Source organism: Cupressus sempervirens, chromosome 7 (assembly GCF_028749045.1).
Source record: "Cupressus sempervirens isolate cs-2001-9-10 chromosome 7, ASM2874904v1, whole genome shotgun sequence".
In the NCBI taxonomy this organism is placed as follows: Eukaryota; Viridiplantae; Streptophyta; class Pinopsida; order Cupressales; family Cupressaceae; genus Cupressus; species Cupressus sempervirens.
In genome coordinates, this window is record NC_143124.1 from 29,884,474 (window position 1) to 29,899,148 (window position 14,675).

Genomic DNA, 14,675 nt, shown 5'->3' on the forward strand with positions numbered 1-14,675 from the left:
TTTCCTCCACAAACATAGGCTTGGGTGATGCCAAATATTTGTTCTCCAAATGGAATACACCATCATCACTCATGATTGATAAATAAAGCTTGAAGAATTCTTGTCATGCTAGAAAGCTTTCTCTATTAAGTTCATGAATCTCCCTTCTCTACGGCATCTTGATCTTTAACTTAGGTCCTTAAAATCTTTTCTTGTAAGCTCCAATGCTTTGATGCCAATTGATGGAAATGTAAGAGGAGTAATTGAGAGGGGAGGCTAGAATTAGTTACCACAAGAAAACAAATCCAAGTCCCTTAGATGTCAACACAAACTTTTACTTCTTAAACCAAATACTTGCACTGCTCGATTAGAACTAAATATTCACTATAACTTAGTTAACAAAGAAATCTTAAGATATTAATATGTATTAACCTATAATAACTTAGTTTTATAACCATATTCCATAAAGAAAATAAAATGAATACATGAGACACTAGGATTTAGCATGGAAACCAAATTTGGGAAAAACCACCAAGGCAACTAGTTACAATTTTTCACTCTTCTAAAGTGAGCCATGTTAGGAGCTAACCTTGTTAAAGGTGACCAAATGATGTAGGAGCATCGAGCTTGGATTTTTGTGGAGTTAAGTTTTGCATGGTTGGGGATGCGTTGGAGACACATTGGGAAACCTTTTCCTACATGCACATAGAGATTGGAGTTATAATGTTAAATTTTGAGTCATTTTTACACAAAAAATACATCCAAAATGCTAACACTCAGCACCAATAGGAACACTCGGCACATGAAGGATCACTTAGCACACACTGTGAAACTTGACACACACTATGGAAATCAACATATACTATAGAGCGAGATGGGATAACATGTTGTTAACCTGAGTGTTAACATGACATGGGATAACTTCAACTCGGCTTAAACTACAAAACTAATGGCACTCAACAATTGCTACAACTCAACAATGACTGTAACTCGACAACAACTGGCAAGATGAACACAAATGATTAGGATAACACGTCAACCCAAGATGCTTCTGCATCATTGATGAAGGTGGACTCTTTAGTTATAGTGAGGGAACCTTCTAACCCTCTTCCTCCTTCTCTACATGGTCATTCTTCACAGATTGGTATGATTTTAGATATCTATTCACAACATTTCAAGGAGATCTATATGTCTTCTAAGATGATAAATATGTCTTTTGATTATGTTCTCCATTAGTTTCTAGAAGATTTTAGCTATTTCAAGATCTACATGGAGACCTTGGAGTATTTTTTAGATGAATCATACATTTCAAGTTTTCTTCCTACATATTCCTTTTAGGATTGGGGAGAGTTCATTCATACATCTTCAGTTTTGTTTCTTTGTAATAGGAAGAATATTGTTCAAAGATCATGGACCACCTTTTACACATAGTTTCAAGAATCTACCATTGACTACACATTGGAGAGGGATCTATCATCTCTTCCATTTCGCCTTCTTGGACATCTTCTTTAGGTAACATAAATTTTAGTATGGTAGTCTTAGTTCTTCACTAACATCTAGTTTGAGGAGAGGGCGGGGGGTTATTTCCACTGGATTTTCCCTCTTTCCTCTCTTTTTTCTTAAATTTTTTCTTTTCTCCTTTGTTACAATTAGGGAGGCTAGGGGGGTGTTGGTGTATAATTCCAACTTCAAATGTTAATTGCATGATACACAACCTTTCTTTTTGTGTTTTCAATTAATGTTGTTAAACTTCAATTTGATCCATGTGATTTGAGATCACTATTCACTCATTTTGGATCACTTCCTTGACTAATTTTGATGTTTAGTGAACTGGTAGATGTGTCAGTTAAACACTAGTTGTTGCATTAGATTTAGTCTTTTCTAAGGGTTTTATTTTTTATATATATCATGTATTATTATACATATTCTACAATCAACGAAAAAGATATTATTCATTTAGCATCTTTGTTTCCTTTGTTTTCTAGTATGAAATTTGGCTTCTTTATTTTAGCAAGATTCTCATGTTATTTTGCAGATTTAGCTACAAAATCTCACAACTTGTAATAGAGATTTCCATTAATTTGAGTTGTGTGGTTGGTTGAAAATTACTTTATGATATTTTCATTGAATAAATTTATGTTGATTGAGATTTTAAGTTTTAGAAGGCATGTGCATGATTGCATCAAAATTGTGAAGAATGCAAAATATCAATTAATGATGTTCGAGGATTGTAAAATGTTGTTGCATATAGTTCAAGTACAAAAAATCATTCCATTCTTCTCACAAAATATTTTAGTTTACTTTCCTAATAGAATTTTGTATAAGAAAGGGTGTAGATAATTTAAGTCATAATTTCCATATAAGGCTTACCACTAGAATAATGAGATGCATGAAATATAGACCCTTAATTATAATAGAAATTATTAGAAAGAACACTATAAAAATCAACATAATTCAAATTGGTATTCCCAAAAAAAAGACTTTATGATTGTTTGAAAGGTACAAACATTATCACTATTTAATCAATAACTATCATCTCTTATAGGAAGGGCAAGAGTAGCCTATGTTGTCCAAGGCATAGTCTTCCTTGTGAAAAATCTCAAATATAAATCAATCATATAATAACTATGACTATAATAAAAACCTTGAATACCATATGTATTGATTTTTGACAATACAGTGGTTTATTAGTTTGCATTCTTGTAGTAGATCTCATCCACAAATTTAATTGCAAACATCATGTTCATTTGATTTTCATTTGAATTATTTATACTCAACCGATTTTTGTTAAAAAATATTCAAACAAATAAATTAGTAAATTAAAACCACCTACCTTTCCATGTGTAGATGAAGCACAAAATAACATCTTCAACAGAATGATGTGAAGAACAATGAAGGTATCTTGGTAGCCAAGAACACATATGTTTCAATCAATCAATTGTAAAATCGTACAAACATTTCATCTAAGTCACATCACCAAGAATATTCGTACTCACTCATATTTGAGTTCCACATTCTTCGATATATTATTAATATTAGTTTACCCATTGTGCCTTCTATAGGTGCAAGCACTAATATTATTGAAAAATTCTAATTTTAGATCTATGTGCTAATTTCGAATATTGAAAAATTATAATTAAAAAGTATTGTAAAAATTTGTGATCAAGCTTACCCATAGGACTCCGATATCTATGGGGTTTGAAACAAAATGGTGAAAAAGTATTTAAAATATTAAAAAATAAAGAATTATAGACACTTGTGTACATCAAAATTTGTTCTGTGATTTGAACTAATAAGGTCATATTCTTGAAGGACCACATCCTCGAATTTTATAGACATACTATCTATTTTCTATTATCATCATAATTCCAATACCTCTGGAATACCTCTATCCTACATCTTATAAAATGATTCATTTAATAATTAACAAACAAGATTTTATATACTAATTAAAAAATAAGATTCAATAAAATTAATATATAAATAAAATAGTAATATTGATTTTCAAACAAATTATAAATATAAAAAATCTATATATCTATTTTTTCAATATTGCCTTCGTGTCTTCGAAATCTTCTTGCATTACGATGCCTTTGTCCAATTACATCTGCTGATTAAAAATGTTTTTACTTACAATGATGAAAGTCTCGTATTGGTTACAATGTAATAAATTTAACTATAAATTGTGCACTCAAAGAGAACAAGTATAAACAATCTAAAAGTAAAAACCAAATCCATTGATTTACCATATTTATAAAAGTTTCATATATAAGGAGAGTCCAAGAAAAATACTCTGCCATCCGCCTTACTTGGTAACCATGACAGAACTATGTCCCAAACCTGGAGTGGATCATAATTTGTCGACTACTGGAATCTCTACGGGGTAGTTGTCAATGCAATCCAGCCATGGGCTTTTAGTTGGATTTTTAATGGTCTTCAACGCCTTCCAAACAGCACTGTTGCACTTAAATCCTGAACCAAATGCTAGCTGCCATACTCTATCACCTTTCTTCACTCTCTCTTTGGCTTCCATGTATGCAAGTTCATACCACATAGTACTGCTTGATGTATTGCCAAATCTATGAAGTGTCATCCTTGATGGCTCCATGTCATGCTCTGCCAATGATAAATTCTTCTGCAGCTCATCCAGAACAGCTCTCCCTCCTGCATGAATGCAAAAGTGTTCAAATGCCAACTTGAAGTCTGGAGTATAGGGCTTCACATCCATTTTCAGTACTTTTCTAGAGACGAGCATGAGAACAAAGAGTATCTGTTCTGATAGAGGAAGTACTAATGGACCCAGAGTTGTTATGTTGGCTCTAAGTGCATAACCTGCAACTGACATGAGCTCCTTGGTTATAGTCAAGCCCTTGATCCCATCAGAATCCTCCTCTTGGAAAACGCATGTGTAGCTCCTATCATCTTGCCCATTATGAGTTCTAACAACATGGGCTAGCTGATATTTTGATCTCCTCTTGTCTCTTCTCTTGTTTGATAGGAGAATGGCCGCGCCTCCCATGCGAAACAAGCAATTGGGCAGAAGCATTGATCTGTTTGAACCATGATACCAGTTCAATGTAATGTTCTCAGTGCTCACAACTACCGCATATGAATTCCCATGAACTTGCAACATGTCTCTTGCAAGATCCAGACTAATGACCCCTGCACTACAACCCATTCCTCCCAAGTTGAAACTCAAAATATTGCTTCTCATCCTGTAGTGATTGATAATCATGGCAGACAAAGATGGTGTTGGATTGAACAAGCTGCAATTCACCACAAGAATCCCAATGTCCTTTGGCCTCACTTTGCATTTGTCAAACAACTCATCCAAGGCACCAAACATCACCATCTCTGCTTCTGAGCGAGCTTCTTTCATAGTCAGCCTTGGAGGAAAGGCTGTAATGGCCTCTGGAAAGTATGTTTGCTCCCCTATTCCAGATCTCTCTAAAATCTTCTTCTGAAATTCCAGGCTTTTATCATCAAAAAACCCCGTCTCCCTAGACTGACACAAGAAACGCCTTTTAGTTGCTTTGAACTCATCAGATGGCTTGAAGCATGCAAAGTCTACTAGATATACGGGTCTTGGTTTGCGTATAAAGTAGACAGAAGCAATGAAACCAATCAAGCCACATACATACATCAAGCTTACTAAATCAGGGCTAGGCTGCTGATGCTCCCACAGTTCCCACAAATAATTCTTCCTTAACGCCTCTATCATCACAAGCAATAGAGGGATTGCGAAGAAATATGGAGAATTGCTAATAAAGTAATGGCACGCCAACTTAACATGCCTGCCATTCATAGAGTGAAAGAAGTCTGGCAGTTTCCTGTGAACCCTAATGGAGAATCTCTGCGATCCTGCATTATGGCCACAGCTCTCAGACCCTCTACGCACAATCTCAGTTGAAAAAAGCTCCGGCTCATTCACCATATTGGCAATGCCCTCTAATAGAACACTAATCTTCTAGAGCCCAACTTAAATCTTAGATAATGATTTTTATACCCTACAAATAGCTTTGAAACTCTACAAACTTTTCAACCCCGGGATGCAAAACTGTACCATGACACTTTGTTGCAGCAACTAACTTCTCTATATCAATTTATATGTTTTTGGAAGGTTATAGACCTAATCATCTCATAAACCCAAGATAATTATATGTTCTTTTAGAAGGTTATAGACCTAATCATCTCCTAAACCCGAGAGAACTGTACAATTCTGCATGTACTTCAAAATGGCATAACCCTAACATATAACAGCTTGGATTACACATAGACCTATGAGCTCAATAAATACAATCTCAGAGGAGAACCATTCAGTTACCAAACCCCACAAAATGCACTTGGTTACAAAATGGCTCAGAAGAAAGCTAGTATGATATTGCATGCACTTTAAAATGAAAGCCCTAATATGTAAGAGCTTGAATAACAACCTGGGCTATGAGCTCAGTCAATGCAATGGCTCAGAAGAAAGATAATGAAACATAGAAAGCACTACAAAATGACCAAATTCTGATACAGAATAGCTAGAATAACACCTTGAACCATGAGCTGAATTAATTCAGTGATTTAGAAGAAACATTCACATACCAAACACTTGAAAATGCACTGGCTTACAAAATGGCTTACAAGTATGCTTCTTACAAGAAAAGAACAAAGAGTTTACACAGTAAGTGTTCACAACACACTCATTCCAGTTTACTCAAGACAGACAGTGTAGAGACATCCTCAAACGAGACAACCCCAAAAGTATTTATAGTATTTGAAGTATAGATAGGCATGGTAACCTAGCACTCAATTAATTATTGCATAAGTTACTATATTAGTACAAGCAACAGTGATACTGCATTCTTATAGGCGAAAATGACATAACTTCGTAAACAAGAGCATTTTGTGACTTAAATTGGAAAAGAGCCCAGATAAATTATAGGATCTGGCTGATTATTTTAAGCCTATTTAACTTGATTGTTCATACCCAATCACAGGACTATAATGGTGATTGGTGACACAGTTTGATTCAATCAGGTAGTTGATCTAACACGGTTGTTGATCTGATAAAATGCACAGTTTCCCAAGCCATCTTTAGTACACGTCTCAAATCCTCATTGAAGGGATTATATACTCAATTCCAGCTATTCAGGACAGGTGTAATTTTTATTCAGTATCAAACGGAATTAAAAACTCAAAGAATCAAAGATAAAAACAAGTGTAATGAATGTCGACCATTCATATACTGAAACGCGTGTATTGGACAGAATAATTTAAATCATCCGGACAGAAATAGAACTTGCCAAACGTGGGAAGTGTTTTTCTAACATTCTAGAACTTTTGCTAGAATAATAACGTCGTTAAATCCAATATCCATTGCTCCTAAATTCCACCTTCACAATTCGAGCAAGGCAAACCCAAACTGAGTTGGTTGCCTTAGCCTATCATCTTTCTTGTTTTGTTTCTATATACAATTTTCCATCAACCTCTTGTTTGCGCTTAGGTAATTGCACCTATTTAGAGAATTGTTTAATGAATAGTATTTTTATTATTTGAACTTACAGTTTGAATTTTTTAATCTTTAATGTGTATTGTTTTTACAATCTTTTTTCTGATAACAGTTTTTGAATTATCCTCAGAAACAGAAGAAGAAGAAAACAATGTAATATATGTGAAAAAATATATTACTAGAAAGCACACATGATAAACACTTTTTTTTTAAAGAATTAAAAATTCTTTAAGAAATTCTTTTCTTCATTTATTTTTTAATTTTGTCAAAAGACTTTATTATGACAGCCATTTCGACAAACTGATTTTGTTAATATCTCAATTTGAGGTCAATGATCATCAATAATGGTTGTTGTTTTATTTTTTATTACTTTAATTTTACAAATGAAAATTTCTTTAATAAGATTTGTGGTATAAGATATTTAGAAAATGAGAAAATCTATTCCAATTGGAATGGGTTAAATTAAAATGTGATATTATCTATAGCTTCAAAGATGTTGCACCGTAATTAATTGAATGACAATCACAATTTGTAAAATATCTAAATAGATTAAGGGTGACAAACATTAAAACAAAATTACAAATATATAAACTTTATTATTGTTTCATGATATATTTTACTTTTGTATTAATTAAATAATGTTTTATCATTTAATTGATTTTCAATTGTGTTGACTTTTTCTCTTAAGTCTTAGTTTAAGATAAATAATTAATTTTAATATATTTAACTTTTTCTCTCTTATCACCTTCCTTCTTAGAAGATTAAATACGTCTTTATATTTATTTATTTTTCCTTCACATGTCACATCCTCCATTCCTTTTCATTAATCTTGTATTGCCCTACTTTGGAGCCTAAAAGAAATAAACCTAATATTCCACAAGTTCATTGTACTAATTTTTCTTTTTAAAACATCATCAAAGTAATAATGTGAAAGCAATATACACATACACAGAAATTAGACATAAGCAATTAAAATACAAATTGCATTCCCCAAGGTTCCTTCATGTTGAGTCACATTTAAGAAATTTTATTAATAAGTTTAAGTCTCAAATACAATGTCCATAATCATAAAATGAATAAAAAAATACATAATCATAAAGCACATACATAAGAACAATTGATATGATAAAGTACATCTACATAACACCATCCACTATACATGTCATAGAGTATGTAATAACAAATATAACTACATCAAAATACTATACAACATCCCATAGGATCTTAGACATATACACATAAATACAACATCTGAATAGAAATATCCAAGGTAAAAATAAGAATTAGAATGATACAACTGTATCAACAAATATTCATCATCTATCAATCTGACGGGTACCCAAATGGTAAGAGTCACTACCTCTGAACCATGTGGTCACCTAGTCAGGCTCCCACTCCCACCATGAAGGGGAGATAATGTATTATTCACATAAAAATATCAAACCATAAACAAATCCTAGGCAACAAATCCTAATAGCCAAATCTACCTCAAGGGTATACAAACTATCGATAAAGAAAAATAAGAAAAGTCAAAAGACAACCAACCAATACTAAAATGATCACATACAAAAGTCAACAATAAGATACCAAATCTAAATCAAATATTTAAAAAAAAAAAAAAACAACACTAAAAGACAACCACTTCCAAATCAAATGCCAAGTGTCAAAAGAATAATAATCATCAAATAAATAGACATCATAATAACAATGAGTATCAACAATAAGTATCAACTCACAATAAATACATCCAAAAAGTTCACCACAAGAAAAATATTAAAAAGCTACGAAGGAGACTCAGGCTACACAATAGTGTCATTACATGAGCCAACTCTAGGGTTACGTTGGTGGACTCTCTAGACCCTAGCCCCCTAGTGACTCTATGTAGCATTAGTAATCCTTTCATACATACATGGAAACTAACTATATGAGATTGCAATCAAACATCTTTTATGACTCTCATCCTATTCCTATACTAGCACTTGAGGCATAGGTGAGGAACACACTTATTTTATTAATGTTAAAACTTATTCCCAAAAGTTTATTAAGTTATCACTTATTACACAATGCACAATGAGTTACCCTAGTAGCCACTTTAGGCTTCATCCCCTATTACAAGAAACTCCCATAGAATTCACCAAGGAAACCTTCTCAAAGCTCATATAAAATGTAATTGTGTCACATACTACAAAAGCAATATTGATCAAATTTGGTTCCATAATTAGCAACCCAAAAAATGCATTGGTTCACAAATCCTAAGTCATCATAAATGACCTTCAAATAAATCTCATAAATACAAACCTCAATTTGAATCATAAAATATATCATAACATCCAATCAAATAATCATCATAAGAGAAATATCAAAAGCCTCTGGTACACATCCTAGTTTGGTCAACTACACAAGTCACATAAAATCAACACAAAATGATTATTGGAGACTTTAAATAAAACATAAATAAACATGTAGTTTTTAATCATATTGTTTGATTTCATCATTTTCTATCATTACTTAGTTTGAGCCATAAAGATATGTTTATCGATAAGATAAGAATATACATGTTAATATAATTTTTTTTTCTAATATTCTTATTTAAATAAATAAGTACTATAATGTCAAATCTCTATGTGCATACAAAATGTCATGTAATATTATCATGTTATTAATTTAAATAATCTTCAATCATAAATGACTTAATTAATAATATAAATATATATTGTTAGATTAAATATAATAATATTAATTCTATTTCAATAATATTAAGTTGGCTTCCATTTAAGTCCAATATTAATATAATTTCAATTTCAATTCAATAATTTATAATGACTCAAACTTAGAATTATAATTTCAATTAAATCATTTATAAATTTTCTCATAATATAAATTAATTATAACTAAATAAATATATAGTGAGTTCCAATATAACTTCTTTTAAAATATTTAATAATTAGATCATAGTTATATCCAACCACTAATTTCACTAACATTGCTAAATAGAAATGTCACCATTTTTAAAAAATGTACTTTAAAAAAAATATTTATTTAATTTTAAAAATAAATAATAATAAAAAATTAATTTAATTTTTTTTTGAAATTAATAAATAAGAATATTTTTAGTAAATCAGTAGATTAAATTGTATTATTTTTCAAAAATAATAATAATAATAAGAAATTATCATTTTATTTTTAAAATAATAGTAAGCAATTATTATTACTTTTACATTTTTAAAATATGCAAGACTAATATAGTACTTTTCAATCTTGAATGCAGTTGTTTTCAGTCATATTATACATTTCTAAAAATAGAAATTATATATCTTTTTAGAAAACATGCATATGTTCCTCTATAAATATATGCATATTTAAAAAAATGTAAAGTGTTTTTTTCAAATATTGACTTCAACATAGTTTTTTTTCATAATAATATCTAGTTAGTCTTTGACATTCAATTTGGTTTAATTTTATTTAAATTTTTCAGAAATAAATTTTAATTCAAACTCCAAATTGGATGAATATTCATATTTTCCAATTATTTTGCATACAAGTTTTCACAAAAAGAACCTTAGATTTTAACATGCTCCATGCAATACTATTTTTTCTAATTTAAATAGAGGGTCTTTTAGATTTAATTTTTTTTCACGACATTCTACACAAAAACCATAAATTTTCTACTTCTAATTTATCAGAAATATTTTTAGATGAATATAAAAATCATAGTTCTCCAATCTCCTCTAAAATTCATGTTGATTTTCTACAATTTATTTGAATCAAATTTTTTTCCCAAATTCCACAAAATAATTCTTCATCCAAAAATTAATATAATAAATCAATAATTATTTTGAAAACACCTAGGAAGATAGGAAATAGATAGATTGTTCAAATGAGATTCTACCATTTTCTTTCAAATCCTACCTCCAAACAATAGCTAAAATATGAGGCAATATACAAATACATACAAATCCAAACCTTCCAAAATACTTTCATCAATTCTTTTACTCTAATTCTAAATTTACTCTCCCAAAACCTTTGTGTTCTGAAATGACTAAAAGGTCTCTAATGAAAAGCACTAACATTACCTTGGTTTTCCAAATTCTAATATAACAAAAAGAAACTCACATTTACTAAAATATGTTGATCCATTAATTCACATGAGAGATGGGTTCAGTGAACCACTACTCCTAAAAAATGAGTCAATGAGTTTGACTCAAAAATTACAAGACTAAATCGTGATAGCAATATCAAAATTTGACTTGTTGTGGAAAATATCTCATATTTATTGACTCATTTTTGATTAAATATTTAAATAGCTTATTTTAATAATTATTCCATGCATTTTTATGTGTATTTTAATTTAATATTCACTTATTTTTCTCTCTTCATATAATTATTTATGCAAAGTACTTTTAAAAATAATAAATTATTAATTTAATTAATAATAATAATTAAATTTTTCTATTTAACTAAAACTCTAATTTTATTATTGTTAATAAAATAATTATAATTAATGACTTTTAAATCTTTAATATTTTGATTTCTCTTTAACCTTTTTTCCAAATTAGACTTTTAAATTAAGCTTATTAAATTAAAGCACATATTTAATTGATCTCCAATTAATAAAATATCATCATATTTTAATTTATTTTTTAATCAAATAATATTCAATATTTCTCTATAGTATATAACTAATCCAAATATTATAATTTAATTATAAACCAAGTAAATCACATAGCCAAAACTACATAAAAGCAACTTTAGCAAACCAATGAAAACTCAAAATCAAATAGCACACACAAAGATAAACTTGTGCCTTTAAAAAGGGGAGGGAGGAATACATGTTCTCCTTCTCAAGATAAGTAATTAGGCTATGGCTAGGGTTGGACCTGAACATTATCTTCATATTCTCCCATTGAGTTATTGTGATAAGGCATGTGGTCATCTTGGAAATTTAGGAAAGTCAATGCCTAATAAATGTAGACCTATAAAAAGATGAACATGTACATCTGCATATATATCTAAGCTAAATAGGTGATGGTGGGGAGTGGTACATCATGTACATCCTAAGTAATAGGTGACTATGACACATCAAGAACATTAAATAGAAACGTATAATAGAAATACACACCATACACGTGCAAGCATGGGTTAAGTATAGTTGCAAAATATCATATTCTAACATGAACATCTCATCATCATGAAGATACAGTAAATATATTTTTAGTGCACATCATGTGACATCATCATGAAGGTAATTTTAGTAACTAACTAAGAGCAATAAAAGCATCATAGTTGCAGGTATATAACCACTACTAACTTATATAAATTAATTACTCTACATATCCAAATATTATATTTCAAGGATTCCTAAGAGTTGACAAGATCATAGGAGGCTCGATAGGACTTAAACAATGAAATCTATAATGATAGAAAAGGAGGGGTATTTACAAATCTTCAAATCATCTACCCACCACCTTATTAAATATATGTGTGCTTGTAATCTTTTGATTAAGTGGTATTAATATTAGAATATAGTGTTATTAAGGGTCACACCCTTATAAATTATATATTATTCCAATATAAATTTATAAAACCTTATATAATATGTGCTTTATAAGTATATCTCATTTAAAATAATTATAATCTAATAAATATTAGACTATTTATTAATTTTATGAATGGGGTTATTGAAAAGGTGTGACTAGTAGTGCCACCCTTCCTCTTATCTTTAGGTAAGTTCTCTCTTATTTGAAAAAGGTGAATTTGGAGACTTTATAGTGACTTATATTGTTACTCATAGAAGGCATTATGGATTATATGGAAGTAAGAAGAAGTAACCCTAGATTCAACCAATTTATGATAGAGTATATTTGTAAGTGTCCTAATAAAATGATGTATAAATATAAGGTTTTTATATCCAAAAAGATGTTCTTGATGTACATCTTATGTTATATTTATATTTATTGTTATATGATTCTAATCTTATTTATTTTACATGTCTTATTTTTGTTGGAAATATAATTGAAAAGATCATTGTGGAAAGAAGATTGATTGAAAGAGGGAGATGGTTGTTAAAAGAATGTTTTCAATCATTATTTTGTCATTGATGTCAAAACTACTATTCATAGGAATGAAAATTGCTTATAAGATCCAAGTACTATCACTTAGTTGATCGATGAAGAGGATTTAATCAACAAGATGTAACAAGAGCACCTTAGGGAAAGGTTGAGTTATGGTTTTGTAATGAAGTACAAGGATTAGCTAAGGCATTGGTTAAATGATGTATTAATAACATGCTTGAAGATAAAGAGGTTGATCACACTTAGAAACTTTAGAGGAATAAGTTGCAACAAGGTTGACAACAAAGCTTAAACTAAGTTCATCAGTAAGTGCCAAGCAAGCTAGTTTAAGCCAAGCAAATTTTTAGTTGGAGCCAAGCAAATGAAAAATCTAGTGTGCTGAGTGAACTTCAGGTGCCGAGTAAAGTTGTAGTGCCGAGTGATATAGAAGGAGCTAGGTGCTGAGTAAACTTTAGGTGCTAAGCATCAGTAAAACATAGTTGATGTCCAATAACATAGTATGTCCTAAGCATCAGAATTTTAATAGTGTCGAGCTATTGTATTATTGGAAATGACAAAGATTTTCCGAATCTAAACTAACAAAGTTGTTACCTTGAATTTGGTGAACAAGTTGGAGGATAAGGATGATGAGCTGGTGGCACAAAATTTTATGTAAATAATTTTTGAGTGAATTCAAGAGGATTCTTTATAATGTTTTTAGAAGAAACAAAATATGGGCTAGATTCAATGAATCCTATTTAATCCATAAAAATTGAAATTAAAAGAGGGAAGAATTAAGTTGGAAAAGAAATTTCAGATATATATTTAAGGAGTCACAGACCAAGAAGCAAGAGTTGCTGGTGTGCCAAATTGCGAAGTGGTTGAAGGGTGTCAAAGAGAAGGCATCTAGGAGAAGGAAGAATAGAGCACAAAGACTCTACTTCGACAAGTGGTTAGAAAGAGAGGATCGCATTGGTACATTAAGCATGGAGACTCAAGGAGACTAAGCTTGAAAGGAGGGCAAGTTGTTAGAGCTACAGAGACTGAAAGCCAAGCAATGTCATGAGTTGAGAAGTGATCTAAAATCTGCAAACTAAGTTGTATGTTGTAATCAGGTCAAAATAGCTTATTGTTACTCTCTAGAAATTGTATCAGTTGGGGTAAAAGAACATCCTATGGACTTACATTGGTCTAATATCCATTTGTAAATCCTTTAGCAGGGTGGCATTCCAAGTGAATGTTCTAAAGTCCTCTAACCAGGCCCACTTCTAACAAGGTGGTCAAATCCTTTAACCAAGTCACATTTAACAGTGTGTTGTAGCCTTTAACAGGGTAGGCCTTTCACAGGGCTTCCAAAAGAGTGAGAATTGAGTAGCATGTTACTGGTAGTTTTTCCCAAATTGGGTTTCCATGTAAATCACTATGTTATGTGTTGATCTTTTTATGTGTTATGTTTGCATGTTGATTTATAGTAACTTGTTGAATAGGAAAGTTAAAGCTTAGATAAACGAATAAGTTTGATGGGCACACTTTACTTGATGAAAAAGTTTGAATAGGACATTTGGACCTTGAATAATTGATTCACTGCCCCCCTCCCCCCTCTCCTCTCAGTTATTCTAAGGCATTTCTAACAATTTTATAATTATTAG

The 14,675-nt window shown here is 30.7% G+C and overlaps 1 pseudogene across 1 annotated transcript; it reads right to left on the reverse strand.

Annotated features, from left to right (window-relative positions):
- Positions 1–3,695: 3,695 nt before the first annotated feature.
- On the reverse strand, positions 3,696–6,189 carry LOC149545269 (3-ketoacyl-CoA synthase 11 pseudogene; annotated as a pseudogene). The gene has a single exon (XR_016353556.1). The product of XR_016353556.1 is annotated as a 3-ketoacyl-CoA synthase 11 pseudogene (transcript).
- Positions 6,190–14,675: the final 8,486 nt, after the last annotated feature.